Source organism: Candoia aspera, chromosome 12 (assembly GCF_035149785.1).
Source record: "Candoia aspera isolate rCanAsp1 chromosome 12, rCanAsp1.hap2, whole genome shotgun sequence".
Classification (NCBI taxonomy): domain Eukaryota; kingdom Metazoa; phylum Chordata; class Lepidosauria; order Squamata; family Boidae; genus Candoia; species Candoia aspera.
This window is the reverse complement of record NC_086164.1, coordinates 5237802-5243890: the sequence shown is the minus strand read 5'-3', so window position 1 is coordinate 5243890 and position 6089 is coordinate 5237802.

Here is a 6089-nt window from a genome sequence, read left to right as displayed (position 1 = left end):
ATAGTTTTTTAAAAAGCTAAAACCTTGGGAGAAAGAGGGCGGAAAAAACAGGAGTTCTTGTACTCCATGCCTTCCCCAAGCTCAAAACCACATTCCTACATGAGAGATAGTAAGATTGAAATAGAATAGGTGGAAACAGCTGCAGTCTATCTCTTTAAAGTTATTTGGCATCTCTATCTCCATTCTTAACATTCTCTTAGCATTTTTACTTGACAAAAAAATTTCAGAGTTCCTTGTTTTCCCAATGCTTAGATATTGGGAAGGCATGGAAACTGAAAAGCTGTAACACTTCCTCAGGAGACTGATATACTTCATCACAGTAATTGGGTGGAGGAAAATCTTTCAGTCACTGTTTATATCATTGGAGGTAATAAAGAACAATCACTAAGTTCTCCTATCTGAACATTTCTCTGATTTCCAGCTTCCATATATTTTATAATCGCCCGAGGCATCTGTACAAAAACCAAAAGTGAACTTCAACAGAAAGATGATCAAATGAAGGAAGGTCTCTCACTAAAGAAATAGAGGAATATATATTTAACTGAACCATCGCAATGTCAGTTGGGCTGATGTCTCCATGTGAAGAGCATAGAGCTATATATGGCCCTGAAATCTGTTGGCACGTTGTCAATTTGAAAGAAAACAGGGATAAAAGCTTGTAATAAAGAACAGTCACTAAGTTCTCCTATCTGAACTGAACGTTCAGTTCTTACATTGTCACAGTGAATTACAAATTCCTATTTTTTTTACAAAAAGTGTTGAGGAATTAGATAATCATTAAAGTATCAACAGTGTTTGAAGTGTTAAAAACAAAAAAGTAACTTTTAATGGGTTTAAGATAACCCTAAGTAGCCACATCAGCATTCCACAGACTTGATTGATTCACTGACTGATTGATTGATTGATTATATGCCATCAAGTCGTTTTCAACTCCTAGCGACCACATAGAGAGATTTTCTCCATGACTGTAGACTTGAGATGTATATAATTCAGGGGGGAAAATAAGTTGTCAACTTTTAAGTTACAAGGTAGATGGTGTGGATCAATCAAACCAATCAACTGGAGATACTGTTCTTTTTACAAACCAAAGCAAACTCATTTACGTAGGTAAATGGAACTAGAGGGGCCATTTTGAACTTTGTTTTCCTTTCTATCAGTATAAACTGGGAAGTGGAACATCCCTCCCAAAAACGGTACTGATGTCCATATGTAGCATTGAAACTTGCAACAGCCTTTAGACCAGTGTTTCTCAACCTTGGCAACTTTAAGATGTGTGGACTTCAACTCCCAGAATTCCCCAGCCAGCTTTAGACAGTGCTCAGATGCACTATAAAAGCACAAAAAGAACTTTGCTGGATTATTCCAGTATCCTGGCCCCCTTAGTGATCATGTAGATCCTTTGAGCAGGACTTAGGGGAGCAGTAGAATTCTGCGGCTATTTTTTTCTCCCCTTTCTTGCAGCTTGAACCTCGCTTCTACTGCCCATCAAGTCATTTGCTAGACACGTCCATCCAAGAATCATATTCTGATACAGGAAGGTTCACTCTTTACATTTTCCCAAAGAAAACTCACCCAATGAATGTACATTCGCTTGAACATCCATTCACTTGAACTCCCAGTGGGTGCCTTATTAATTGAGACAAGGCGAAAATGAATCAATGTTCTAAACGAAATGATCAAATCTTGTTTCAGAATAGGGAAAGAAGAGATCCCAAGTTGATCAAATAAATAAATGTGAAGGCTAAACTACAAGAAAAACCTTCAGGAGTTTTTGTAGACCTGGTTGTTTGCCTGCTAACAAGCTATCTTGTCATTGTTCACAAAGATGGATATACTAAGCATAACTGTTCCAACGCACATTTGTTTAGCCCTCAAAATTTTCTGTAGTTTTCCTAAATCTGTCTGGGAATGCAGTTTTTCCCCATTTAGCTAGTCCCCCTTTCCCCCACCAGAATCGGAAGAAATAGAGAGGTCGAGGAAAATCAGTCCAAGTTTTCATAAAGATCACATTTTTAGAATATCACGTTTGATTGTCTGTCTCTCCATAAATGCCACCAGGGACAAATAGGTTCACAGTCTTATGCTCTGAATTAGTTACTGCCTGTTAACAATGAAAAAGTAATTGAACATTATTTTTCCTTCGCAATCAATAGGAGTTGCTGATCTGAGAAAGGAAGATGGCATCAGGATGTGGTAGAAGGAATATGTTAAGTGTAGAGATTTCCTGATCCAAATCTCTGAAAGTTCAGATTTGATAGGAACAAGGTAGAATGAGGAATGTTTCATTGCGTAGCCCAGAATGGTTAAACAGTTGTTTTTAAAAAAAACAAAAAACCCTCAGAGATGCAATTTCTTATTTTCAAATCGATTTATTTATAAGCTGGCAGAATTGCTGCTTCATCTAGCACAACTCATGTATTTCTGCTTATGCTCGGTTGCAGTCTTCTCCAATTTGATACCTTCCAGATGCAGCGGGGTAGCAATTCCCAGAATTCCCTACTAGCTAACAGGACAGGTGTCTCTGGGAGCTAAGAGGCTGGGGAAGACTCATCTGTCTGCAGAAGCAGAATGAATCCCAGGGAATGTCTGTGCCCAGAAGCCCAGGTGATAAGTTCTGCATGCAAATCACAGCAAGCGTATTTTGTATGTTTCCTGTGACATGAGAGTAACTGTGAATTACACCTCTGAAACTCACACAGCCCAAATGGTTTTTTTTCCCTGACAGCTACTTTGCTGAATCGCTCCTCAAGGCTCATTTTACTGGAGCCATTAGCTATAACGAACTGAAGCATTTTCATACTTCCAGTATATAATTAGTATGACAGTAAGATAGGGGCTCCTGATCCATGGCAAGTAGAAATGCGGGGGAGAGAGGTATTCATTTTCTCAGTCCACTTAATACAGAGTGAGAAGGAAGCTATGCGCGCACCTGTAGAGAATGCAGATGGTTGACACAGATGTTGGTGTTATGGCTGCAAATCTAAGCATTCTTAACTGGGAGCAGGGGTAGGAACAGCTTCTGAGTAAATACACATAGGATTGCAGTGTGTGGCTCTTACTTGGCCTTGAGATAAAAATAAATTCAGCAGGAGGAATTTATCTACTTGGTTTTCCTGGAAAGACTTCCCTCAAATAATTTATCTTTAAAATGGAAGGGTCATCGTCCTAGATTTTCCAGGACTATAGGAATGAAGACAGACGAGGTTTTTTTAAAGTCAATTCTTATGTTTTTATGGGAAAAGAGCAAATCATTTAAAATGCAAAGTTCTCTCCCTCTCTCTCTCTCTCTCTCTCTCTGATAAAAATGGTATATTTTGCTTCTAAGCTTGTTGGATCCAAGTCTTAAATTAACAAGAAGTTCTGTTTTGGTTCAGTCTAATTACAAAATGCAGCACTGTGAAAAACGATCAAGATCAATAGCAGATACTTTTAAAAAGTGTTCCAAGAAATTATCAAGCAGATGAAATGCCACCAAGGAAGAGAGTATAAAAAACTGTTAGTAGGTAAAAGAAAGAGAATGTTAGTAGAAAGTAAAATGAAGGAAAGGAGAAATAGATATTACAATTCTAGATAGGCGTGGAAAGTACATGGAATAGATATTGAGAATGCTGATATTTAAGAATTCATAGCAATGTTTCAGATTATATTATCCTGTGGGGATTGTCTGGAGACAGAAAAGATTTCAAAGTGATTGGTAATATTTAAATAAACATTTAGCTTTTTGAGCCTTCAGTGTAATCAGTCCTAGTATTTTGCTTATTTTTTAAGAGTGATGTATTGCACTAAGCAATCAAGTTATTTTGTATGGGGTTCTCAAGAGAGTAAAAATATCAGTAATATACTGTAACATTGATGCCCAAATTCCCAACAATTCCTGATACATCTCCTTATTTGCAGTTTTACTATTGTGTCAAAGTAATTAAGGCATTAAACTATGGTTACATTTAGTCCGCAAGTTACTTTAGCCCAAACTTGTGAGTTTAAACCAGCCTTTCTCAACCTTTTGACCCTGAAGGAACCCTTGAAATGTTTTTCAGGCCTCGGGGAACCCCTGCACATTCAGGCTCAAATATAGGCCAGAAGTTACAAAAGTATTATATTCGTTTCATGGGTAGGCTGTATGTATGCATTAACAGTGCTCTTAAACTAAAAACAAAGAATGGAACTTACCTCTTTAATGTGAAGTTTCCCGAATTTGAAATAATTTTTTAAATAAATTGTGATCTCCCAGGGAACCCCTAGTGACCTCTCGCGGAACCCAAGGGAGCCACAGAACCCTGGTTGAGAAACCCTGGTTTAAACAATTGGAACATTATCATGCCATGCACTATATATCATGGGATTTTTTTTGTACTGTAACTTCGTAATGTCAAAAGTGTATATTTGAAAGCAATATTCTGGGAAAAATGGAAGAGTATCTTTTAAAAACGTATTATGATTGTTTTTACAAAGCGGTAGGAAAAACTGTTCTGCACTCTTGTTTTGCCTCTCCATTTTCTCTTTTGTATCATGCCTCAGCATTTTTGAAGCAATAAACCGCTCTGAATGTTTGGACAGAAGGGTGGAATGTAAATAGGATAAATGATGTATGAGTTTGTTCTTTCAAGTGAACACAATGTGCATCCACAAAAACCTTGTTGCCTTTGTAAAGGACGGTGGATTCCTTTCAGTGAAATTACGTACCCTTCCACCCACCAATACACCCACCCACCCACCCACACATTTTGGAAGCGAAGAACATACCAAAATCCAGAGGGATTAAAATTTACAGTTCTTTTAAAAAAACTTCAAATTATACTGTAGCAACCCTGCTGCCGTGATAAATAAGAACAACTTAAATGTATTCTGCAAACTGCACAGTAGTGCAGAAGACACCAAGTACAGTGTTTAGAAGTATTACTTATCTTTTGTGGCTCTGAGATGGAACTTGGCATTTTAATTTGATACCCCTGTTTGCTTGGATGAAAGTGGATCTGCTTTCAATGAGAAAAATTGCTCGGCAATAAAACTGCTTCTCCGAGAAATATCACACAATTCAGTTTACAAGCTCGGATGCTTTCTTACAAAACTATATTTAAGTTAGATGAAACATGAGCAAACCTACAATCTATATAAAAAGGCTGTTCTCTGTGGATTCTCTGAACTAGCCCATACATCAAAGTTCTTCCTGAAACAGGTGATACAGATTCTCCGGTTATCTTCTTACCTTGTTTAAAATGCTAACTGTATAGCACTTATCAAACCAGTAAGGTGTGCTTTCTAAGTGAATGCCTGAAAATGGTATTTTACTAGTATTTATTGTTTCCTGTTGTTATTGAGGCCATTTTTTTAAAAAGCACCATGAACACAACAGGAAAAGACACAGGTATCTAGCATGCCGCATTATGAATGAAAGCAGGAACTGCTTTTCTCTGTTAGCCCAATAGTCATCCTATTTTACATAGTAGCATGCTTATACTGGATATTCAAATATAAACAGCATATTTGAGTATTTTTATCCTGTTTCTGAATACTCAGTGTTAAGTGGAAATTCATAGGGTTTGGGCATAAGAAGAGAATAGATTCTCACAGCTTGTTTTACAGTGCTTGGAACTGCTCTGGGGTAGGGCAGTGAAAGAATAACAAGAATACTATGAGGGCTTCTCATTCACAGAAAGTTTTATGCAATAGCTTTAATAAAATATTACTACTTTTCATTGTAATCATCCACCCATACTCTATGTCTGTAAGCAAGTCATTTGTGAATTGCAACAAACATCAGGTCTTCAGTCCACTGAGTAATTGGGTCCATAAATTTATCTGCCCAATGGAGTAATTTTTTAGTAATAAGGGTGTAGTGGATCCATTTCCCTTGTCCAGCCATCAATTGCCATGTAATAGGGATATGGTTCAAAAGAATGTGGCATCTGAAAATATTAAACCTGATCTCAAAGTCAATATTGTAAACATGGCTTCTTCCCAGAATTTTGCGATGTATGCTTTAATAAATGCTTGAAACTATTCTTTCAAACTGAGGGACTTTAATTGTGAGCTGAAATGAAGCCCCAGAATCTCTTTCACCACTTGAAAGATGCTCTGGGTTGTGGGAA